The sequence below is a fragment of the Panthera uncia genome, chromosome C2, assembly GCF_023721935.1.
Source record: "Panthera uncia isolate 11264 chromosome C2, Puncia_PCG_1.0, whole genome shotgun sequence".
Classification (NCBI taxonomy): domain Eukaryota; kingdom Metazoa; phylum Chordata; class Mammalia; order Carnivora; family Felidae; genus Panthera; species Panthera uncia.
In genome coordinates, this window is record NC_064810.1 from 92,517,481 (window position 1) to 92,543,727 (window position 26,247).

At 41.3% G+C, this 26,247-nt stretch overlaps 1 protein-coding gene and 1 long non-coding RNA gene across 4 annotated transcripts in view; one reads left to right on the plus strand and one right to left on the minus strand.

Annotated features, from left to right (window-relative positions):
- TNIK (TRAF2 and NCK interacting kinase) overlaps nucleotides 1-26,247 on the plus strand; it is a 393,469-nt gene that overhangs the window by 40,976 nt on the left and 326,246 nt on the right. The gene's annotated exons all lie outside the window — the stretch shown is intronic.
- LOC125921167 (uncharacterized) lies at nucleotides 1,184-4,701 on the minus strand. Its single transcript, XR_007457323.1, has 3 exons — nucleotides 4,410-4,701; nucleotides 3,319-3,428; nucleotides 1,184-3,029 (listed from the first exon to the last, which is right to left on the minus strand). It is a non-coding gene; the product is annotated as an uncharacterized LOC125921167 (long non-coding RNA).

Consider the following 26,247-nt stretch of genomic DNA (forward strand, 5'->3'; position numbering starts at 1 on the left):
AGCATGTTTGGGGTAAGGGCCCTTTGCTGCGTCACAGACTTAAGAGCATCTTCTCACAGTGAAAGAGACAAGGAAGCTCTCTGGGCCCTTTTTAAAAATAAGGGCACTAATGCCATTAATGAGGCTCACTCCCATGACCTAATCACTTCCTAAAGGCCTACTTCCTAATACCATCACCTTGGGGGTTCGAATGTCAACATATGAATTTTAGGGGAGGCTCAAACATTCAGACTGTATCAGGAGTTTTATTGGAAGAGAAGGCCCTTTAGTGGGGTCTTAACAGATCATAGGGATTTGAGCAGGAGAGAATGAGCAGGTGCTCAGGGGAACCAGCCAGTACAAAGACAATAGAAGGGTATGAGCCAAGGTAAATATGTCCAGGGAGAAGTGGGCTGATGGGCCTTGTCCTTCCTAGAAGAGGAGTTCTAGATGAGGCATGAGGGAAGATAGCATTAGGATGGAAGCCTAAATCTCTGCTGTGAGGTAGAGGAGGCAAGACCACAGAGATTGGATTTCATTCACTTGGCATTGAAGATGATTCAATGGCTCTGAAGCCAGTGGGATTTAATCAGAACTGTGCCTGGAGAGGACTTAATTTAGAATCAGATGTAGAGACCTGTTGGAGTTAGAAAAGATTGGATATGAGTAAAAATATGGTTTTGTATGTCAGATATTATGTATTTTTATATCTCCAGGTAAAAGGGAAAGGAAAACCTATGTTAATTCTTTGAGTTGTGAACACAGACTATACAGACTCTCTCAAGATTGGGTCTAGTTCACGTGTGAAGAGGGGATCAAGGTCCTAGAAAGAGTCCTCTCTAAGGTACGGTTTTCCTGCTCAGCTCAGCATGGAGTGTTCATGTTCCTGATGCTTCTGGGTTTCCTTCTCATTATTATGGTTTATGTTGTTAACTTGACCATTTTCCCTCTGGCCTGCATGATAAAAATACCTATAGTTTATTGAAAACCAACTATGTTCTGGGAATTCATAGCACCTGGAAGAATTAAGTGAGGAAACTGAGGCTCCTAGAGGCTAACAACTAAAGTCACGGTCAGTCACAGTAATGATGGAGTTGGGATTAGATACCAGCCTTGTCCAGTCAGAAAACTTCTGTTTCATCTTTATACTAGTGGTAGTGAAGAGTATGAACTCCATTGTTGGGCAGCTCTGCCCTCCGGCTTGCTAAGTGCTCTTCGTCTGGTTATTAAATGTATTTGTGCCCCATTTTCCTCATGTGTAAAATGCGATTAGTCATAGTATCCACCTGGCATATTGTAAGGGCTCAACGAATAGCTCTTTTATGATCACTTTCTTTTATTATTATTTTCTATCACCAAATCCCCTTCTGTCGGCTGTAACTTCCTGGTGCTCAGAAAAAGGCTTAAATTCTGGCACACAAAAAAAGAGGAACATCTTTGAAAATCCATTCCGGTTTGTGTGTGTTGATTGGAAAACTCTAATTAGCTATCTATTTTTTCCCCCGGGACTTTCTTAACCCAGTTTCCATGTTGACACTGTGCACCCTTTTCTCCATGCCCATCCTGGTCACCATAAGCTGCTGTCTGTGCTGTACTCTGGACACTTGATGCCGGTGAAGCAAGAAGCTCTTGATGTTGCCTCACTGTCCCCCTTGCCTTGTCCGCACCAGGGAAGAACTGCCCTCCCCTCCGCTGAAGAGCTATTAGAGCTGTCCTATCTTATTTTGACCATGTGGGGCAAGGAAGAACTCAAGTAACTGATGATAGGAGATTTCTGAAGAAGTCACTCAGCAAATTTGAAATAGGCTGTTATGAAACCAGACAAGCAGGGCAAAAAAAGCCACCTACTTGCCTGCAGTTATCAGGAAGGGGGAAGACAAAGGATTCAAAGAGAACCAGTTCCCTCTGGGTTTAGTAGTCATCTAAAACTGAAAACTCCTTGCCTTGTCCTTTGTGGGTTCTTCCAGGGCTGGAACACCAGAGATATTCATTAACGAGTCACTGGTGAGGATAAGCTTTGGTGTAATTGCTCAGTTGGCCTTTCCAGGAGTTACTTCTTTCTTGCCTGGCTTTAATGAGCAGTTTTATATACAGATACAGTCTCCAGTAGTCGTAGGATTGATGTCTGGGTCTAATTTAAAATAACCTGAAGTTTTGCTGCTTATCTAAATGAATATTCACAGCAGGAATTCAAGCATGAGTTTACATTGCTAATGTCCTGCAAATCTATTTGTCCAATAACGCTGACTAATTATCCATTCATCTGCACTTGGAGGACCAGTACAAGAAGAGGAGCAGTGAAGTCTTAAAATGATCAAAATTTGAAGTTAAACCTATTGTACCTCCATGAAAATACAAATGGTATTTTTTTTTTAACCGGGAGACATTAAAACACAGGCAATGCATATAGAAATTTGATGACTGGTTAGTGATCAAAGAAAGCTCTTATTCTTTCTTTCCAGTCACTTTCCCAACCTTGGTGACTGGCAGTGAAATGAAAGCACTGTGAATAGCCAACTAGCACAGTTGACCAATGCCTCCTTTTATCTCCCAGCATTAAGATTATGTTGTCCTGTGGGAGTAGGCATCTACATGTGTAGATGATCCGCTAGGGCTCAGTCTGCCATCAGCCCCACGTTTGTGATGGAGATCGTGCAAGGCTATCTGAGTGTGGTTTGTTAATGCGGTCTTCAAACTCGGTTCTTCTCTTGACGGGTGGGGTCTGTCCCCCTTTCCCTTTCAATCTGAATGGGTCTGATGACAGCTTTGTTGTATAAAGTATGGCAGAAGTGACTTCCAGTTTTTTGGGCAAAGGTTTTAAGAGACTTCAGCCTTGACTTCCTGCGTATCAGAATACTTGCTCTGGGAGCAGCCAGCTGCCATGTAAGAAGTCTGACTATTCTGAGACTGGCCTGTGGGGAAGAAGTCTAAGATACTTGTTTGGAGAGGTTGTCTGGAGAGAGGGATGCCAACCAGTGATCTCAGCAAGATGCCAGCATGTGAGGAAAAGCCTTCAGGTGATTTGAGCTTCAGATGGGAAGCAAGAGCCCCTAGAATCATGACAAATAACAAAAAGCTGTTATTTTGAGCCACTAAATTTTGAAGTCATTGGTTATCTAGCATTAGAGAACCAGAGTCAGGAGATGTTTATTCTTCACTCTCAGAGGAGAGAAGATACTTTGACTGTCCAAAATTGTGTATCTCTACAGTCAGATGCTGAGAACCTCTTTAAACTGATGTTGTTGGGGTTCTTTTAAGATTCCCAGTGGACCAAAGAACCCTGTATAAATTGCTGCTCTCATCTGGCTTCTGATTTCTCTTTATTTAACTTTGCCTTACCTGTTTGTTACAAAATTGTGAATATAAATTTCCATTCTTCTGGCATGATATCCATGCAAAGCTAGTGCAAAGCACTGGCCAGAAGAAACACTGGGATGGGTGGGAACAACCTAGAAATTGGCAGAAAGGACAGAGGAAAAATGATTAGAAGTTAGAGAAAACATGGTGTTCGTACTAAGAATGGAGAGAGAAAGAGAAAACTCCATAATCAAAACTCCTGATTATGGTTAGTTAGCATTTGGCATCCTGAATGAGAAGACAGAGTGACTAGGTGCACTGGTGTTTCTCTGAAAGCCACCAGGCACATGTGGTGTGGAGGAGATGGTAGGATGGGGTTCAATCCCAGCCTTCACCTGTCCATCGAGCTCCTCATCTTCTCAACAATGGGGGAAAGGGTGCTATGGTTTGTGTATTTTAAACAGCTTGGAGTTGAAGGCCATGTACATCTGGAGGCTACATGTGGCCCTTCTGTTCACTCAGTGGAGATACATATCAGGAGAAGAATGTTAGTGCCTTTCAGATTTAGTTTTTAACTTTTTCTTCTCAATAATGGGTGATGGTAGATTGAAGTTGTTTTGTTTCTCCAGATGGAGAAAGTGCTGGGCACTTAGGTACTGAGGATTCTAGGGCAAATTTCACCCAGGGGAACGCATGTTCCTTTTTTTCTTGATGCTTGTCTTGTTGTTGTTGTTGTTGTTGTTGTTGTTGTTGTTGCTTTAATCCCACTACGTGTTTGGTAAATTTTCAATGCGTTTGGGTTGCGGGTGCAAGGATAAGTAAGAATCAAGTTGCTTACTGCTAATATTTGTCTTTACCCTTTCAGATTCTGGTTTTCTCAAATTTTACCCCAGAGTGTGAGCACAGAGATAAAAGCATTAATTAAATGCACAAAATGAAAATGAAAATAACTATAAAGCACAGTTTAATCCCCCTCAGGGGACACTAATATAAAAGTATATCAACATTTAGCGGTAAGCAGATGGGGTAGAAACTGTCTGAGAGATGCTTCTTACTCTTATTCCATGAAATATAATTTTGAGGAAGGGTGCTGATTGGCACTAATAACAATATTTCCTAATGTTGGTACATACATGTAATGCTTTCCCATATATCAGCCTTCATCATTTCATAGCTGAAGAAAATGAAATTTAGAGATGTTTAGTGTCCTGTTCTGCTGGTCTGGGGTTCAGCCATAGGAGAGGTAAGGGGAAGTGAAAGAGGGCTGGTATGTGTTGTCCGAGCCAGAACCTTTAACATTTCATCTCATTATGACAACCCACTGAGGTAGGTACTGTTCTCATTCTCATCTGACTATCAAAGGAACTGAGGCTCGGAGAAATTAAGTAACACAACTGAGGCAGCTGATGAGTGCCATAGCCTGGATTTGATCCATATCTGCCTGCTTTCTGATATCTTCTGCCTCCAAGAGTACAGAATGTCCATCTTCTTCTTTTTCTTTTTTTAATGTTTATTTTTGAGAGAGGGAGAGACAGCATGGGTGGGGGAGAGGCAGAGAGAGAAGGAGACACAGGATCTGAAGCAGGGTCCAGGCTCTGAGCTATCAGCACAGAGCCTGACAAGGGGCTTGAACTCATGAACCGTGAGATCATGACCTGAGCTGAAGTTGGACGCTGAACTGACTGAGCCACCCAGGCACCCCCAGCATGTCCACCTTCTGATACCAAGTAAAGGTCCTTAGTGGCAGAATGAATCTGATGGCCATTACCCAAGCCTCCATGCTGTAGGGGCCTTCCTTGACGAGTCTTGGTCCCCACCTTTGTCAAAGCTTCCCTTGGTGGCTAAATGAGCCACTGTGGTCTTTTTCCTTCATCAGAGCTAAAGCTTTCTTCATTAAATACGATCAGAAGGTTAGGGCTTTCATAAATAAATGATCCACTTTTGCAAAAACTTTCCAAATTGAATGGGGAAAAAAAACCCTCATGTAATATTTTAGTTCTCTATGTAGACTTTTCCCTCCTTTCTATTTAATGAAGAAATAGAATTTATACCAGGTACAGAACATAAATGTAATGTGAGAGATATTATGTTTACTTTACCCCTTTTTTTAGAAGAAGCTGCCACCGAGATGATTTTTATGGAAATTATATCTTGTTATGATTCCCATCATACTGTTATGATTTTCTCTTTTATCTTTAGCCTTTTATGGGCTTGGTTATATCAGGATGTGTGTTCAGAGTAGGTGTGTCATTCACTGCGGGTTATGAAAGCTGACTCAGAACCGTAATTACTGAAGGGATTGGAGACAGGAAGCAGCCATGAGGCACCTGGACTCCTTCCTTTCTGGACTATTGATGATGCTACAGCAGATGCTCGGATGAGCCTAATGTGGTAGATAGGCACAGCTCACAGCTCTTAGATTCTCATGTGTGTTCCATAGTGGGACATCCCCGTGTTTCCTCATGCATACTTAGGGAAGTCCAGCCCGTAGCCAGAGCTTCAAAACACTCGCTAGATGAAAGTTAAAAACATTAAACTCTTGGATGTTCCTGTTCCCCTGGAAAACGGAGGTATAGGCTCTGTTATTCCAGTAGAGTATTTACCCAGTGCCGATTTGCAGAGGGTAGGTGGCTGCTTCGTTGCGTACCTGGCTCTCCCTGCCAGTGTGGAACAGGGGAGGGCGAATATTTGCCTCCCAGACTGTTTAAGGTGCCACAAAGCCAATGAAAATTGCTATTTCAATAATGGTGGCCAACTGTCCCCCCAGCCCCACTCCATTTTAAATGAGAGAAAATGGACCACAGCAACAAGGCGGTTTTCATTTTACAAGCAAAAGAGTTTCTAAATTTGCAACAGATAACTCTGGAAAGTTACTGGAATCTTAGCAGTACTGAAGGTCGTCTAGAGAGATGCTTGCTTTCTTTTTATGACACTCCTGCCAAGATCCTCATCATCCCCTGTGCCCACCTCCCTCCCCTTCCACACTGACTGCTGTAAGAGCCGCCCTCATTCTCTTTTACTTCTTTCTCCCACTTTCTTTGGCTCAACAGCCATTTCTGCTTTTCCTTCCCCTCTTTTACACACTACATACCAGTGGAGATCCCCTTCCAGTCCCCATCCCCTTCTAACTCCTCCTGACCTTTCCTCTCCTGCCCACTACTGGAAGGGCCTCTTCCTGTGTTCTATCTCTACCCACTTCCGCCCCCTAAACTAAGCTCAGCTGGAAGGGCCTCCTCCACTTCTGCCTTCTTCCTCCTTTCTTCTAGGTTTAGTCTTATGGGATCTATTATGATCCCTACAGCCAATTACTAAGCTTGCTATTTCAGGTATTCAGTATTGACCCAGTGAACTGAAGAATATCACACTTCCGTGTGCCTCTGTTTGCCATCTGTAAAATGGGGACATGGTCTCTTGCTCTGGCTGGTTAACTTGGGGGATCTTTTCTAGAGAGCCTTTGGACCATGTTTGCTCTCAGTATGTGGAGTGTCTGCTGCACACCGCAGAACTCTGGGTTCTTCTCAGTCCCTGATGCTGGGTTGGTCTGGCTCCAGAGCCCTGCCAGGCAACTCCTGGAATGCACACTGGCATCAGATTTCTGTCATCTAGGAAGATGGTGTAGTGGAGTAACCATAAGGCTCTGCGATTAATGAATGTCTAGTAGCAGCAGGGACCATCACCGAACCAGTAGCAAGTAGATGCTGTGCTTTTTCTTCTAGCTCTTCTTTGGTCATGGGTTATTGACAACGTAATTATTAACTCGGTTGTGCGTTGTAATCCTGGTTTTATAGGCCCACATATACCCGTCCGCCTATATTGTGGCATGAAACATAAATTATGATGAAGTTTAGGCCACACAAGAGTTTTACTAACTGCCTTTTCTCCAGCCCTTTCTTTCTTACCTCTGTAGAGCTCTGGTTCTTCTGAGGAGTCAGACAATGATTTCTTTGGCTACAGCTCAGGCTTTTCCTTAATTTCTCACTTGCCTTCCACCTGATTTGGATTTTCAGGCATGAACACGACCCTCTCTGTTAAAGTGTTTGACAACTGTGAATTTTTAATTTAAGTAGTATTTCCTAGTAGGACATCATACTCTTATTTCTAGAGAGTAAACTTGGCTAACAAATAGAGTTTTGAGATTCTCTGTCGAAATTGTGGAGGAGAAAACATCTTCTGCATTGGTTATCCATCGTGACCATTATAACCTGCTACAGGGAGTAGAATAGAGTCAGCTGCTTCACCTCTATTTTGAAATTGTTTGAATTAAGTCAGACTGCTGTCTGCTTCTATTTTGTTGCATTCTTTTGCCCTATTGGTGTTAGGGAATTCTTTGTGCATTTGCGTACTTAGTCTTTTCAAGGTATACATTGGTAAAGGAAGGGTAGAAAAATTATAAATCCTTCATGTCGTCCAAATAAGATGTCCAAGAGTCTTATTTATTTCTGAGTTATTTCGTTATCACAGAAGTATTATTGGAGTAGAAAATCGGTAACTTACTATCTGCCTGCTGCTTGAGTAGTTAAAATACTGGGTAATTTGACTAGCTGCATAATTGTTTCTTTTATTTCTTTTCTTTTTTCTTTTCTTTTCTTTTTCTTTTCTTTTCTTTTCTTTTTAAGATTTTCTTATTTTTAACTAATGTCAACATGGGGCTCGAACCCACACAACCTCAAGATCAAGAGTCACATGCTCAACCAACTGAGCCTGCCAGGTGCCCCTACATGATTGTTTCTATTCTGTGAAATCGCTTTTACAAATCAACCAACATTTAATGAGGGATACTGATTTAAATGTTATTTACAAAGCCAAAAGAGAATGTCTCATTGCTTATCTAAAGCATCCCATCTACCAATTTTTCTTGTGATTTATTTTTAAGTTTAATTGATTAGAAGTTTTCTCTTCAGAGCTAGACTGCCGGCATTCAAATCCCACCCTTATTAATGTGTGACCTTTGACACACAGTGCTTCCTCCTTTCTCTACCTCCGTTTCCTCACCTGTAAAACGGAATAATGGCTGCACCTACCTCTATCACCTTTGCGAACTTATAAAGTCAGCTTTATTGAGTTTCAAGTCAGACCATTCTGAGGACCATTCTTTCTGCCTTAACTATTTCAAAAGAAGATGCTACATTTCAAATTTATAATTACTGAGTTAAAGGTTTGAATTGAGTCAGTGTGTTCCTGGCTTGGCAGAGAGGAAATACTAGCTAGAGTGAGAAGAAAAAACTGCCAGAGCCTGGCAACCAAAAGTTCTGGTTTCTACCCCAAGTTCTGTCAATTATGAGCTTGGAAAAATTGCTTAACTACTCTAAGCCTTTGACTCCCTGCCTGTGAAAATGGGGAAAATACTCTTTTCCTTGCCAAACTCTCAGGACTCTTAAGAGATTTAATTAGCATAATCAATGAGAGAATATATATGAACTTAAAAAAAATAAACTGCGTTCTGTGAAGTCGGTTTGACTGAAAGCTGGCAGGGATTCTAGATTCCTCAAATTTTCTTTAGATCAGTTTTTTTTTTTTTTTAACTCAAGGCACAACTATTTTTAGTAACAGCCAAACATTTGTAAGATTAGATTGCTCATGATTTCTTAACGAATGTGTTATGAAAATTCATTAAATTAATTGATGAAAATTAGTTGCAGTGATGGGAAAAAAGTTGGCAAGTTTTAGTTTCAATTCTTTTTACTTATTGCTTCCGGTGGTTCTCAGTCAGGGGTAGAGGTTTCTGGAAATGTAGGGTGCTGGGGCAGGCATTTTTGGTTGTCACAATAAATGAGGAGTCAGAATGGCATTCGGTGGGCAGGGACGAGGGATGCTAAACCCTTTGCAATGAGCAGAGCAGCCTAGCTTAACAAAGAATTACTGTACTCAGGGGGCGCCTGGGTGGCTCAGTCAGTTAAGCCTCCAACTCTTCGTTCCAGCTCAGGTCATAATCCCCCAGCTCGTGAGTTTGAGCCCCGCATCAGGCTCGGTGCTGCCAGTGCAGACCCTGCTTGGGGTTCTCTCTCTTTCTCTCTCTCTGTTCCTCCCCTGCTCACACACTCTCTCTCTTTCTCAAAATAAATAAATAAATTTTTTTTTAAAGAATTACTCTGCGCACAATTCTAATAGTGCCCCCATGAAAAACAACTTGTTACTAGATTTCTATACACGCACATAGGTCATACTATGGGTACATAGCCACTATTACTTGTATAGAAAACAAGTGGCTATATTTCATGTTTTGATAAATTGGAAATGCTTCTTCCCACTTCTTTTCTACATCGATTTCATTTTCAAGGCTGTAGCCAGGTCCTGTGACCTTTTGTCATTGATTCTCTGTAGATGTGTGTGATATAGAAAGCCAGGTGTAGGTCAAGAGTTGTTGCTGTGAAAAACCAGAACAAGTAACACCTCTCACTGGCCATCAATTTCATAGGATGCAACATTCTTTTTTATTTTTTTGGTCTTTAGTGTTTGTTTTCTTTTTATTTATTTTTTGAATAGGTAATACGTGGACATGGCTCAAAAGTTAAAGCAACATAAAAGGTGTACCTTCAAAAGTCTCATTCCAGGGGCTCCTGGGTAGCTCAGTCGGTTAAGTGTCTGACTTTGGCTCAGGTCATGATCTCATGGTTCATGGGTTCAAGCCCCGTGTAGGGCTCTGTGCTGACAACTCAAAGCCTGGAGCCTGCTTTGGATTCTGTGTCTCCCTCTCTCTCTACCCTTCCCCTGCTCTTGCTTTGTCTCTCTCTCCCAAAAATAAACATTTAAAAAAGCCTCACTCTTGTGCTTGTCCTAATCTATTCATGTCCCTCTGCCTCCTGTAAGTAGCCATTTTCATGAATTTCTTACCAGGCTTCTCTTGTTTCTTTATGTCAGGAATGGGTATAGATAGTAATGTCCTCCCTTTTGTAATGCAAAGCTCTTGTGTGTCTGATTGGTATCTCATGTACTCATCGTCGCCAGTGTATCCCTACACTCTTGCCCTGTGTATGAACTTCCCTCTCACCATATATTTAGCTGCAGCAGGTATTCCGCTTGGAGTCATTTCTCCTGGAGCCTCTGATCACTCCGGGTGGACAGCCTGTGCCCTTGGCCAATCCTGGGCTTCCCTTCACTGCCATCCTTTGCCTCTGTGAGTCAGATCTTGCCTGGATCCCATATCCTCTCTTTCTTAGTTTACTCCCTTATCATCAAGGAACACATCTTTCAGTAGCTTTCAGAGAAAGGGCACAGCATGTCTGAACATGTCATTATCATGTTCTCATGATTTTTTTTTTTTTGGATACTTTTCTTTGGTAAAGCATTCTAGGTTGGAAATTATACTTTATGTGTAGAGGAGTGATCATCTCAGTCATGTATAATGAGTGATTTCATTTCCTCCAAAAGGTAGAAACATTAATAAATTTGAACTGGATATGTTTCAAAGTGATTCTACCTACTATGGAGCAATCAGGACTACTAAACAATATAGAAAAATGTTCTGGATTTTGGAGAGCTATGCTTTAATCCTGCTGCTACCTAGTCTCTTGTACCAGAAATTAAGAGCGTTTTTGAAGATGAGGGAAGGATACCTTTTAAACAGATGACTAAGTGTTGTTGTAAAGAGAGTATTATAGGCATTGTTCACTGTATTGCTGTCAATATATAAAGGAAGAAATGTTTATATTTCAGTAACAACATTACCGGCATTTTCCCTTACTACTGGAAACTGTGAGTTATGGTGTGGGTCCTGTTCTTCTCTTTGCATTCACTGCTAGGTGATTCACAGCCAAATTTTATGCCCACCACTGGCATCAAGAAAAAGGACTGGTTAGCATGTCCTTTCATTTCCATTGGGCAACAAGTATATATTCCCCTACCCTTTAGTTTTCTTTACACTGATTGCCTCACTTTCTTTTCTTAATTTTGTTCTGTATGTTTCTTTGACAACCTCCACAAATGCTTTTAAAATGAGGTGGGGGCAGCAATAACGGAATACACAGGCCCAGCCTCACGTGGACTTTCTAAAAACAGCATTTTTTACCATTCAATTTTTAAAATCTTTTGTGCTGCCATATTCGTGGTAGAAATGGTACCAGTTATCTTTAGTCATTATCACAAGAATGCTGAACCACTAACTTTTCAAAAGTAAGTATAAATGGAAACCTATACAAATACATGGTCATTCACATCTCTTGTTTGAAGGGTTTAACACCCCACATAGTTTGTGAATTTTCCTGTTAATTGAGAAGTAACTGCTGACTTACATTTTACAGGTCCCTAAGAAACAGGGATCCCTATGCCTGGTTCCAGGAGTAAATAACAACAGCAGTAGCAGCAATGACAATAACAGCTAGCATTTATTGAACTCTTGTTTTGTGTGAGACACTGGGCTACATTTAAATGCATTATGTAATTCTTCCAACAGCCCTATGAAGTTGATATGAAATTGCTTCTTTGCTCTTTTATGTCAATTCCCCATGGAGCCCCACATTTAGATTCATCTGACCATCTCCTTCTCATTGGGCCTTTGCATTGCTGAGCCCTCCTGGGAAAAACACTTCCATGGTGTTTATTAGTGCTCCTGGACATTCTGTAAGATGGCTGTTCCTGCTTCCTGCTCCCAGATGCCTTGCTCTGAGCCATACCCGGGGGCCATGCTAAGACTTCACTGCTCGCTCATCTCCTGCCTTCTTTCTCTGCCTGACCTACGTCTTGTGTTGACAGAACTTTGAACTCTTTCTTCCTTCAATTTCCTGCCCTTACACCTATGGACATGTTTCCCTCAGAACTCACCCTCTCCTCTTTCCCCATCAGTGTGCATCAGAATCACATCGGAACTTTAGAAAATTATCAGCTTGCTCCCCGTCGTTTAAGAGGATAGTACAGCAGGTGGGGTCCAGCTGTGTGGGGGTTGTAAAATCTTCTCAGGAGATTCTGATGGTCTCCCTGGGTAAGAATCACTGTGTTGAGCCCTGGAAGACAAAGTGCCTCTTTTGCTCAAGAGTGATCTCTCACTAGGCTCTGGTTCTTAGCCCTTTTTTTTTTTTTCTTTTAGGGCTAGACCTGCTCCACCATTATTCCCTTTTGTCTTGAATATTCCTTGGTCTTCCTTTCTTTGCTTCCTCACTGTAGCTTCAAACACAGATTTGGATTCTTCTCTTGATCTTGTGATCACTGGCCTATGTTTCTCCTGCCATTCTTAGACAAGCCTCATAAAGAATAGTTCATAGTTTTTGCCCTATGTGATGCAGACTTTGGTTCTGCCCAAATCGCTCTGGTAAAGATCATCAGTGCTCACTAGAAGCCAAATCCAAAGGGTGCTTTTAGGCTCTGTCTCATCTCAGCTTCTTCGAGGCATATGATGCTCAGGAGACTCTTCCGTTGCCTTCTTTGACACCATCCACTCCTTCTGTTCATCAATCTCTTCCACATCCTGGGTGTTTCTACAAATTTTTTTCAGCAACATTGGGAATAAAATAGAATTTTACTTGTTTTTAGAAAACAGAGTAGTAGGAGAGTATAGATGGAGAAGAAATGTCTTCCTGGCAGTGATCTGAATCTAGCATTTTCTCTGAGGAAAATGAGAACTTCAAGGGAAGAATTTGGTGTGATTTCTTAAAACCTCTATATATCTCTAAATATGAAACTAAAAGCAAACTTATAATTTTAAGTCTTTGGTTTAGTCCGAAGATGGAAAGTGAGCTGTGGGTCCAGAGTATGGTTTCCACCAATTCAAGAAAACCTGTCAATACTTGGATCCACTTTTGAGTCTGGTAAGCTTACCGGAAGCTAAGTCAGAACTTGGCCATCCTTGTGTACATATTCCTGGGAGAGCTTTACTATTTACGTATCCTGTGGCACTGACAACGGACCTATTTCCAGAATCTGACTGGACAATTATGTGCTCCCCAGAGCAGGACAACCCATCAATCAGCATTCTTCACTTCCTTCTGCTTTCTTTTTTTTTCTTCATTCTATCTTACCTCAACTCCCCCACTTCATGCAAAAGTAAAGCATGCTTGGTATAGGAAACATGGAAAATACTGAAGAATGGAGAACACAGCAAAATTTATTATCACCTGTTACTCCATCATTCAGATATAGACACCACTAAACATGTTAGTACATTTCCTCTCAGTCTTCTTAATGCAGACATTCATATACAGGTTTCTATTAATTAAATTGGATAAAACTGTATGTAGTATTGTTTATTCTGTACTTTCTGGCAGTGATCTTTATTCTGTCATGAAAAATTCTTATCAACATGATTTTTTTAATGGCTGCCTAGTATTCTAACATTGAGATGTTCATAATTTATTTAACCAGTCCCCTGTTGTTGAACATTTAGGCCATTTCCAATTTGTGCTCTTATAAATAATGCTACATTTAATAATCTTGAACATAATTGCTCATGCATTGCTGATTATTTCTTTAGGACATATTTCTAGATGCTGAATGTTGCTGGATTTCAGAGTGAGACCAGCACTCTTGTGATTGATTGGCCTCCAGCTAAACCAGCCTCCAAGAGGGAGGGAGGCTCAGGGGCCGAGGGAATTTGCCTACTGCTGTTCACATCTGCTTGAGATCTTCTAGATTGCATGCTGGCTTTCAGAAGGAGGCTTTAAAGAATTTCTTTAGGAATCCATAAATGGCAAGCACTGCCACAAGTGAAATTGAACACATACGCTTCAGAATAAATCCCTATTGGCTAGAGACTGGTTTTGAATTCTCTCTTCTCTGCATGTTTTGGATGAGTTCTAAATTATTTCAGAGAACAGCAGCGGAGCACCTACTATTTGTCAGGCACTCTGCTTACTTCCGGGGATACAGATGAAAATAAGCCCTCAATGGGTTGACTTGCGGTGTAGGAGGCAGATAGGGAGAAGGTTTATGTGGGTGAGAATTGCCCTAAGGGCACAGAAAAGAGTCTCCAATTCTTCAGGCTAAGGGCTGCACAGATGATGTCTGAGTGGAATCTTGAGGAACAAGAACTATCTATTTATTTATGTTTATGTATTTATCTTGAGAGAGAGTGCGTGCTTGTGGAGGGGAGAAGTGGGAAGGGACAGAGAGAGAGGGAGAGAGAATCCCCAGCAAGCTCTGCACTGTCAGCACAGAGCCCCATGCAGGGCTCGACCCCACGAACCGCGAATCATGACCTGAGCCGAAGTCAAAAGTCGAGTTGTACACTTAATCCACTGAGCCACCCAGGCGACCCAGAACTATTTATTTTTGCAGAGAAGTGAGGGTGTTCTGTGAGGAGGGAATGACATGTGCAGAATCTTGGAGTTGTGATGGTGACTTGACAAGTCCAGGAAATCATGGAAACCTTCCCATAAGTGGTGTCTGGGCAGAACTTCCCAACCTCAGTGCCACACAAGGTAACACATCTGCATAGACAGTGACTCTGTCAGTCCTAGGGCCTGAATCCCTAGGCCCTGGGCAGGTTCATCCTTTACCTCATTGTGCCATATGAAAAAGTCAGGTAACACTGGTTTGGGCACATGGCAGAAGGATAATGGCCAAGAAGGTGGAAAGTTGGGCTGGGTGCAGGTTGTGAAGGTCTGTGTGGGCCCTGCAACGGGGAATCTGGATTCCGTCATCAGCTATTTAGGGACAGTCCTTCTATTACAGACTACTGTGCAAGGAGAAGATATAGGTCCTCGAGTTGCATACAGAGACACATGCAGCTGGCTTACAATTTTGCAATTTTAACAATTCCACAGTATGCATTCTTTCCCCCTAGATAACAATTTGATGCTATTAGCTCTGCACACTGACCTGTTTCACACCTCTTTGGGGAAAATACAGCAATGTTGGAATTACACAGTGGAAACTTGCAGTCGTGAAGTCTGTTTTGAGCTGGCACAAAGTGACAGTCTAAGGAGGACTGATTTGAAAAGTGCTAATAGTAAAGCATCAGTTATTTTGGTGTCTCCAAAAGTTCTGTGCTATTTACTGTGACTGGTGTGAAAAGAATCAGTAAATGAGAAAATTGTGTTTGGGCCAACATCAATTCAGCCTCCACGTATTGCCACTGTATTTTCTCCTTCCAGCACTTCCAGCTCTACACATATCACTTCATCTCTAAGATCTAAGAATTCTGCAGCAGCAAGGTTAAGAAAAAAAAATGTTAGGATGCCTAAAGAGGTATTAGGACACGCTTTGCTTTACTATTTTTGTGTCTTGTAAATGTTGTAGATCTTGACCATAGAACTAAGCAGAAAAGAAAAAAAAAAGTGTTTATGTTGTGTTACAGGAATAGTTTCATTGAGAAGTTACATACTGATGTCTCATGTGTATGGATTGTCTGAATGTATTTGGATTTTAAGAAAGTATACAAGCCTTTGCGTATGTATTTTCTATGAAATATAAATGTATTACAGTGATATTTCTGTTTCAAATGTAAATACAGTTTTTAAATATATTCTCATTTTGCAAGTCCATTTGTTTGCAAGGAGTAGTTAATTTTTTTTTAATTCTTTTAAACTCAAGTGTAGTTGACACCAGGAGGAATTTTATTTTATTTTCTCTTTGTTCTTAACTAATGGGACTTCAAGATTAGGGGGACATAGGGTTCACATGAGTAGCTGAACAGTGAGCATATTTTCCTGCCAGTTACCATGGGGTATTTAGGAACCTTGTTTCCTGAAGCCCACCCCACATTTTTCTGAGCAATGGTATAACATGAGTCAGAGACACTCAGAAATACCATATTAAAATTCAGAGACATTTCTGTGTTGTCCAACTTCTTAACCCCCTCCGCATACTAACAGAAAGGTAAGTAATATACTTTTTGGTCTGTCACCTCTCTCTGTCCATCAATCCAGCCATGACTAATAACAGCGGAGTTCGGCAGACCGTGGAAAACAAGGCAGGCATTCAGTAGGAAAATCACAGACAGATGCCCTTAGCACTCTTGTATCGAAGGCTTTAGAGACTGACACGTCAGACCTGCAGTGATTCGTGAGGGTGTGAATAGACTTACCAGATGTCACATTTCAGAGGTTCTCAGATGAAGTTTCCTTTCCTTAATCTCTTTCTTGCCACCCCTTGCCCACTTTCTGGTCATCTTGTGCTATCGACATATTCCTGGCAATTCAGACTCTTGGTGGGAAGCAGGTTTATCTTAATTTTTATAAACATACTTGCTGGAAAGTAAGTCTGAAAAAACAGCCTATGTCTAATGGATTGATATTTCTTTAAGTCTTCCGTATTGGTCTATTTATATATTCTACCTTTAATGATATCATCATTGGAATTACAATCCACAAAAATAATGGATTGAGTCTAAAGAAAAATGTTTTAAAAATGGCCTTCTGAAAGTCAAATTAGTCAATCAACAATGGTCAGGAAATGGGGACACCTTGATTCTATTAAGTCTTCTTTTCTTCTTGCTACTGGCTGTCTTTAACAGCTAGAAAATTTCAATTCTTATAAGATGGTATCTGCCCATCTATGAATAATTGATATGTAACTATTTATAAGGTAGATGAGGAGTTGCCCTGGCACTGAGGGTCTACCTGTGGTGGAATTGGTTGGTCTAGCATCGTAAGTCATTAATAAAATTTTATCTTTTTGTCTTCTGAGAATCAGCATAAAAGCTCTTGAACCCAGTTCTTCAAAAGTTTAAACAGAGTTACCATATGACTGGGAAGTTCCATTCTTAGGTATTATATGCCCAAGAGAAGTGAAAACATACATCTATTCAAAAGTTGTACATGAGTGCGAGCAGCATTATCCATAATAGCCAAAAGGTGGAAACCCAGATGTCCATGAGTTGGTGAGTGGATAAACAAAATTGGTATCTCCATGTAATAGAATATTATTCTGCCACAAAAAGGAATGAAATACTGATACATGCCACGACATGGCTGGACCTTGAAAACATTATGCTAAGTAAAAGAAGCCTGTCACGAAAGGTCACATATTGGATGATTTCATTCATATGGAATGTCCACAACAGGAGAACGTGCAGGGGCAGAAAGTAGATTAGTGGTTGCTTAGAGCTGAGGGTGGGGAGATGAGGGGATAGGAGGTGGTAGCCAAAAGGTATAGGGTTTCTTTTTGCAGTGGTGAAAATAGTCTAAAATTTACCACAGTGATGGTTGCACATATCTGTGAATATACGACAAACCAGTGAATTGTATATGTTAAATGGTGCTTTATGGTTTGCGAATTATATCTTAATCAAGTTGTTTTTAAAAAAGCAAGAAATGGTAAATGTGAGAAACATAATGTTAAAGGTAGCAGTTGCCCTGGGAAGTGGGAGGGAGGGTTTACCAGGGAGGGGCATGGGGCATCCAGATGATTTCAGAGATGGTGGTAATGTTCTGTTTCCTAAGCTGGGTGGTGAGTACATGGATATTCACTGTGTTTAATTTATTATAATTTTTATATAAACTGCACACATATATCATAAGCACTCTTGGTATCTATGATGTATTTCATGAATAAAAAGAAATCTGTGATCCAAAAAAAAAAAAAAAAAAGCTAATGAATCATGGAAACAATCTCTTTTCAGTATCTAATTTTTAAAAATCAAATGTCATTCCATGGATACTTATTGCTTTGTCTCATTATCATCATTACTATCACCAATTTTCCAGTATCTCTTGAGTGCCTGTGTACATCCCGAGTGCTCTATGCAATATAAAGGAGCATATAACATGGTCTCTGTGTTTGGAGAAGGGATATTAGTAAGAGTTGTAATAATTGTGATCATTCATTAGGGGCCTGTTAAATGCCAAGCACTGTTGGAGGTGATTTATGTGCAATCTTTTAAAATTTAATTCCTATAATGACACTGTGATATGTGTATGATAATTCCGATTTTACTGATGACAAAACTAAGGCTTGGGGCAATTACGTGTTCAGAATCACAGAGCGAGTTAGTAAGGGATAGATTTAGAATTTCAACCCAGAATTTCATATCACAGTCTATACTCTTCCTGACCATGTCATGTTAGCATTTGCTTTACCAGTATTTTGTGAACTTCTAAAACCCATGCCCCCTTTGATAAACTTTATAAAAAGATCCTATCGTCTCTTCAATTGAGAATCACGCTCTTTATCTTTCATTATCTGCTAAGATCACTTTATCAAGCCGTATATTCTTCAGTTTGTAATGAGCAGAGTATTTGTTTTCCAGGTATAAAATTACACTGGATATGCATTTTCAAATGACATATTTCCTCTGGAGTTTGGACATGCTCTCCCCTCAACACACAACCTTGAGAATCTTGAGAGCTAGGCTGTTTTGCCAATCTGAGAATCCATTTTCAAAAACAGTGTTGGATCAATGCTAGCTGAGCAGCATAGCGGGTAGCTTTCACTGGAATATAAATAACAGAACTGTAGATAGAAGGGCACTTAGAGACCATCAGTATAGGAGTGTCATTTTTCAGACAAGGGGGACCTGAGCTTTAGAGTAACCAAGAAGACAATGAAACCCTATCCGATCGCTGATGACCTCTAAAAGTCATGAACTTTGTGAATTTGTGAGTCATCTCATGAACCAAAGAAGAGAAATGTCATGAGCTTTGTTCACCCATCTGTTCATTAATTATGCTCTGATCTCCAACTCCATGCTGGGCTGTGTCCCAGTGTCCCAAGGGCTTTGCATTAGAAACGTGCAGGATGTAGTCTACCTTTGCAGAAGTCATGGTCTTTTGGAGGATAGAGGTAAAGAGGCCCAAATTAGAGTGATAATACTATAAAATATAGGTGGGACATCTGTTTCAACCTTGGTGGGGGAGTTACGATGTCAGAGAAAGAGATTTCCAGTAGTCAATACTTGAGATGAATCCCAAAAATTAACATGGAGTTGAGAGAAATGTGGTATATTAAGAGAAGTGCTCATCATTTGGCAGAAGGCACAAGGAGATGATGCTGAGAAAGTAGTCCTGGGACATGTCATGAGCGCCTCTCACTCCCTCCTTACCCACAGGTAAAGGGAATTCATTGGCTCATTCAAAACAGGGGGAAGGGTGACATGATCAGATTTGCTGTAGAGGTTTCTCTGGTAGCACTATCCAAGGATGCACTGGGGAGGAAAGGACAAAGTCAAGGGGAAAGATGGTTTTTCTCAGTTGAGAAGTATGAAGCAGTCCCTGTGTGGCACACATAATCAATTGTAACATGCTATTTTATGTACCAAAAGAAGGAAACTGGTATCTTAATTTTCAGCTGTATCTCAATTCCAGAAATGTTAAAATATGGAAAAAAATGTGTATTTTAGAATTGCTGAAATGCAGTTGTCAAAGAATGAGTGCATGAATCTTTTCTGCTGTTTCCTGTGTAGACTTTGAAGGGAATAAATACCTGAGAAATGAACATTACACTCGATTTCTAAGTTGTGCGGCTTCCCTTAGTTAACACTTCACTCAGTTGAGATTACGAAAGAAGCGACTGATTGTTTTCCTTGAACACTTGTTCTTTTGTGGGTGTAACGATCCCTCTCCATAGAATTTTTGGGAAAAAAGATTTCAGAAGTGGCTGAATCAGGAAGCTGCTCTATGGGGGTGACATTATTCTATTTAGATTTCAGGTGAAAGTGTGGAGGCTGTGTTTGTGGACCTAATGCTGACCCCCTGTGGGACCATGCTGTAACTCAAGAGGCGGGGTTTAAAAAACTCAGTGCTAAAGTCGGGGCTTGATTGAAAAGAAATACCCCGGGATAATTTACAGTTCTGCCCTCGGGGGCACTCCTGAAGGGAAATTGCTGTTTGCCTGCTTAGTTTACGTGTCTGGTGATTGCTCTCTCCTGCTGCAGCTGGGTATTTCCTGATCCTCAGGCCTGCCTTGTCTGTTCTTCCCCCACATTTGCTCAGTGGGATTCCAGCCAGGAATGTCTAAGAGACAAGGGCAGCTGGGTCTGCACTGACCTCGAGATTGCATTTTGCTGCTGCGGCTGTTTTGCTTCAGTTCACACCATTTGGGGGCACTTCTACAGGCAGAATGCAGCGAGGACTGCCAAACTTAGATATATTCTTCACATTCTCCATGTGTTTGTACTTGTGTAATGAACAGGGTGCCCTGAACTAGGAGAGAGGGTTGAAAGGGCTGTCTGCCCTTAGACACACCAATAAAGTGTCCCTCTTAGGGTGGTTCTTAGAAATGTGACTTATATGGGCATGTCACATTGTGTCGAAGGGAGAAAGCCATTGTCTTTATTGCAAAATAAGATAGAAACAGACTAGGATGGTTATTTTTGTGCCTGGTAAAATGGTTGGAAGTTTCCTTTCTTTCTTTTTTTAAATTTTTTATTAATGCTTATTTATTTTTGAGAGAGAGAGAGCGAGCGAGCAAGCAGGGGAAGGACAGAGAGAGAGGTAGACAGAATCCGAAGCGGGCTCCAGGCTCTGAGCTGTCAGCACAGAGCCCGACCCAGGGCTTCAACTCACAAACAGTGAGATTGTGACCTGAACCAAAGTTGGACGCTCAACCGTCTTCATAGACAAAAGAATGCATTTGAAAGGTCCTCGTGTATGATAATTGATTTTTTTTTTTTATACGTACAAGTTAGAATCAAGACTGATGGTCTTTGGGCAGATCAAGGATGTGCAGTTTTCATACGCTGAATTGCTGCATGTTCATTACGTCACTATGCCTTTCTCTCAGGTGGGACCCTAAGATTTTTGGGATTTCTGTCATTAGCTTTTGTCTGGTTGTGTTGACTCCAGGCCTCCTCCCCTTTCTCATAGCCACCAGTTTCGCTATTGTGACAATTTAGAAAACTGTGGATGCTAGAACTTGCTTGAAACACCCAGCTGTCCATCAGTCTCTTCGTGTATCCTTTGCCCTGCCCCTGTCCTGACCTTCCCTGCCCAATTTTTAGTCCTTGTGCTGTGGGACTCCTACCATTTACATTTGTGTAAATGCCACTTTTCAACATCTGGGCACAAACTTAGGTCCCTAAACAAAATATTCCTTTTTTTCTTACCTATTAGAAATAATTTCTCCCTTCTCTGAACTGCCAAGGCTTCATTTGTGCTTGTTTGGGTGCTTAAGTATTTGTTAACTTGTGTCGCAGATACAGGCATTAATTTTTCCTAAAACCCAGACATTCTGCTTAAGAAGCTACCTGGGGCAGATTGGTTTCCCTCCCTCCCTTCCTTCCTTCCTTCCTTCCTTCCTTCCTTCCTTCCTTCCTTCCTTCCTTCCAAGAAAAATGATAGTATGTTACATGTCAACAGCAAAGCAATTTTTTAAAGTGTGGCTAAAACAGTTAAAATACCAATGAGTAAGCTCTTTCATTAGGATATAAAATGCTAAAACCTTAGTTTCCTGATCACTAAGGATTCTGCAGCTAGCAGTATCCCAGCTACACTGTCTTTGTTGGCTGAATTTGGCACTTTGCAAAATGATCTACACATCCTTCTGCTGTTCCGCCAGCTGTTTTGAGTGTAACTTGAAGCTTTTCTCTCACATTGTGTTTTGTTTAAAATGTTGTTTTGAGCTTTGGAATGAAATATATATGTTTTTTCTGTGTACACACTGGCCAGATACTGTTCTATTGAGAGATGGGTACAGTTTTTGCAGCTTTAGAATTGAAAACCTAGAGGCATTCTGGGAAACTGTGAAGGGGGCAGGTGTTCTTGCTTAGTGGTTTTCTCCCTCTACTCATACTCCTTAAGCTCATTGAGGGCAGGGCCCACACCTGATTGATCTTTGTGTTCTCTGTAAAACCCTGGTAGTTGCTTAACGTTTTTTCAAATGAGTTAGTCGATTTTGTGAGGACTTGAAAGGAGGTTTTGAGCTGTTACTTTGTTAGAATTTTAGTCAGTCTTCAGCAATTATAGAGTAGAGGGAACTTCTAGGTCTTGAAGTTCTTTTCTCAGTCATTTGGCAGGTTTATCCTGCTATCTGTTACAGTTTTGTCAAAGTCTTGTCCCCCCCCCCCCCCCCATATTATGGCCTTATATACAGTCACTAAAAAATTTTGGCCTATAAGTATCTTGTGCTAAAAAATAGAAATAGATATTTGTTTTGTTTTGTTTTCTTTTTAATTTGAGAGAGAGAGAGAGAGAGAGAGAGAGAACAAGGGAGAGGGGCAGAAGGTGAGAGAGAATCTTAAGCAGGCTGCATGCTCGGCATGGAGCCCAACAAAGGGCTCACTCCCACGACTTGAGCTGAAACCAAGAGTTGGATGCTTAACTCACTGGGCCACCCAAGCTCTTTCCATCAGTTGACTAATTATGGTTATTGTTATACACAAATACCCCTTCCCATAATGCACGCAGAGATGATATAAAACAAAGAAAAATACTTTGTCCTTAGGACTGAGAGTCTAGGTGGGAGGTAAGTCATCCCAGCCAGAATGGTCTGTGTGGGGTGGGTCTTAGAGATGCTGGATGCATTCCATATAAAAATGTGGATTAGGAGTGGGAGGGCTCCTTGACTTTTCTCCAGTGTCAGGTAAGTAGTAACTCAGAGGTTGTTCTTCCCTTATGAAACGGAGGTGAGTGTACTGCCATTTGAGCTCATGTTGAAGGATTATTGAAGGGTCAACTGAGAGTCTGGATATTAGATTCCTTCCAGATAACCATATGTTTGGATTCCCTTCCCTGAAAAAAATGCACATGCTTAAAACATGGAATCTAGTTTCAGGAGGTTCACAGACCCTCATGGGTACAGGTTAAGGATTATTTGATAGAGGGGCACCTGGGTTGCTCAGTCGGTTAAGTCTTTGACTCTTGATTTCAGCTCAGGTCATGATCTCATCGTTTGTGGGTTTGAGCCCCATGTTGGGCTCTGTGCTGTTGCCACAGAGCCTGCTTAGGTTTCTCTGTCTCTCTATCTCTGTCTCTGTCTCTGTCTCTCTCTCTCTCTCTGCCCTTCCCCTGCTTGCACTCTCCTTTTCTCAAAATTAAATAAACATTAAAAAAAGAATTCTTTGATAGAATATAGTGTAGGGGAGGGAAAAAAACCTTTTTTCTTTACCCATCTTTGGTTCATTGGTTGGGGCCCTGCTGATTAGACTGATAAAAGAAAGATTAACAATAGAAACACAAAATTTTTTAAACATGTACATTTTGCATACACATGAGAGAACTCAGTGATGAGTAACTCAAAGGAATGGTTAGAACTTGGACTTAAAATAACACCTTAACAGAAAAGCAATAAATTTGTAGAGAAGTGACAAGACAAAGAGAAAGGGTCTTGAGCTTCCAAGAGCACAAACTGTGGAAAGGTGAACGTATAGGGGAAACTAATGGAAGATAAGGGCCCATTTGTAAGATTTGCTATGTAGATTCCTCTGGTGTGTTTCCGGACTATAAGAGTCTAGAGTTGTCTCTGAGGATTGGTAAGAATTGTTCTGCCCTTCCTGGTAGGGAGGGAAAGGGCAGAGAGTTTGTGTGTCTGTTTCTTTTCATTTGTCTTCAGCTGAGAAGAATCCGTCAAAGTGACAAATTTTGGGGTAGCATATTCTGAACCTCTTTAATAGCTACAGGACAGCACATTTATCTCATGAAGGGCATGTGTTAGGTTAACATGCATCCTGTCAGCTAATTAGGTTCGTGGTCTTAGACTTTCACCTGAAAGAGGTGGGATCACCAACATCACCCAGCATCCAGTTCTTTGAAAGCAAATGCCAAGTGCAGTTTGTTGGCAGCTTCTGTACCTAACCAAGGCATTTAGTTCTGTTAATTGGGTGGCTATGTGGGAGACTCTGCGAAACAGGGGCTCTTCAGAGGGGTTTGTGAACAATAATCACTCTGTCCATGAGCAACGATGGGGAGAACTAAAGGTTTAGAACAGAGATCAGATGTGGTTATGTGACAAAAGGCATAAGATGAGGCAGCAATCTTGCACCACTATTATTTATTATCCACTTTAAACCATGTTTGTGCTGCTTTCAAAGATACTGAAACAAGTTATTCAAAGTTATTAACACTGAATGGAGATCTGACAAGACTGTATTCAGTTGGGTAGCATTTTAATACCTGAATTAAAGTGCTGAGGTAATTTGTCAGGGTTTCTTATATATGGCTGATTGTGAGCTTGCGCTTTTGGGCAGAAAGATGCACCTTTGCTCGTTCGGCTTTGCTTTGCTGTGGCTGGTCAGTGCTGGAAAAGGCACAGTAGACTTCCCACAGGTTGCCTAAAAATTGGATTTGCTGATCATGGCATAGCCACTGAAGGTATTGGGAGTCTTAGTTCCTTTGGTAGCCAGAACCACTTCTGTTGCACATCATTCAAGGTATATTCCTTTCACATTTTGTTGTGCTTTGGGGTGCAATTTACATAGGATGCTGTGTTAACGATGCCTCTCGGTGTTGTGAGCAGAGGCACACCAGGTTGCCGGCCTCAAGATGGACATAATGGGTTGGTGGACACAAGGGGTTCCTCCAGGGAGAGGTTGGCAGGGCATGTGTGGTAAAGTCTCAATGGTGAATGGCCTTGTTGTCTTGCTGCTCACTGCTTTGCTAGGTGGCAGCCATAGTGCCATTTCTTTGGAAATTCTGATCATTTCCCTAAAGACTTCATTACCCCAGGTGGCAGGAGTCCACATGTGGGCTGCTCTTCAATTGTAATGTGAACATTATCTTCCTAAAAGAATCTTCTGTGGCCACATACATTGCACAGAGCAGGCTGCTCTGTGTTCCTTTAAATGATTCATAGACCCCTCTAATGGCAGACTTAATGGGCATATAACATCTGTCCATTAAGAATATGTGCTCTGAGGCACTCAGAAGTTCCCATAGCAGGCGCTTTACAAATGCTGGTACTTCCTGGTGTCTGCTCCTGGAAGACTGGGATCATGACTTCTTATCCATAGATCCCCAGTGCACAGCACAGAGCTGGCATGGAGCAGGTGCTCAGAAAATATTTTGGGAGTGATTAATGTGCGATGAAACCACTGTTCATGAGTGCTATGAGGAATTTGGTGACTGAGCTCTTTTCTTTCAAATTTCCTAAGTTAACCATGTTAACCATCACCAATGAACCTAGTTTCTGATACATTGTGCAAATCACACCCTTATTATTGTTTGTGCAAATGGAGAGAAGATGCCGTTTTTCGAGGCCCTAATAAGTGCTAGCTGTTGTGCTAGATTTTTTGTAGGCAGATTGTAGGTTGCTCCAACCTTGACTTTAATCACTAGTTTGCTGTGTTTGGGCCTTTGGTTTTTCATCTATAAAATGAATGTTTTTTTAGCGCTCTTACCAGGGTTGCAGATAATACATGTATGTGCTTAGTCACATAGCAAATGCTCAAGAAACGAACACTTTATTCATTTATTTATTCACTTTATTCATTCATTTATTCATTTAACACTTATTGAGGACCTTCTATGACTGTGACACTGTTAGAGGCTAGAGATATCAGTATGACTCAGAACTACCTCAAGTTCCTTAGGTATAGTCTGGAGGGGGAGTCAGGCACTTAAACACATAATTACCATATGTGCAGGTGCTATGGTAGTTTTCTAGAATAAATACTATGAGAACACAAATGGAGGAGCAGCTTAGCTCTGCTAGGGAGAAGGATGTGGGTTTGAGGAAGGGCTTGGATGTGATGCCTCATATGATTTGAAGGTGAAAACCAGCTTATGAGAAGTTGCTTGTGCACAGACTGAAAGTAGTTGAAGTAAAGCAGGGGATGGGGTGTGTGTGTGTGAGTGTGTGTGTGTGTGTGTGTGTGCGCGCGCAAAAGTGGTAGGGGAAGAAGTACCCTCAACAAAGTAAGCAGCTAGCTCAAAGTCACACAGCTAATAAGAAGCAGGACCTGGAATTGGAATGGAAATGATTTCTACAGAGCCAGTGCTATTTCTACTTTTTTACTCCTAATTTTAAAACTATATAAATTACATTCTCGAATGTGCTTTACGGTACTTCTTAGATCCCTAACGTTTTCCAGAGGAAAGTATCTCTAGCTCATGATGTGTGTCAGCAGTAAGTTTTGTGTTATGAACATGAGGTTCTAAGCCAGGCCCTTCAGCAGTGGTTGTTAGGGTACGGTGAGATCTGGTGGCCTTCTCCCGTAAGGCGACAGGTGCCTCT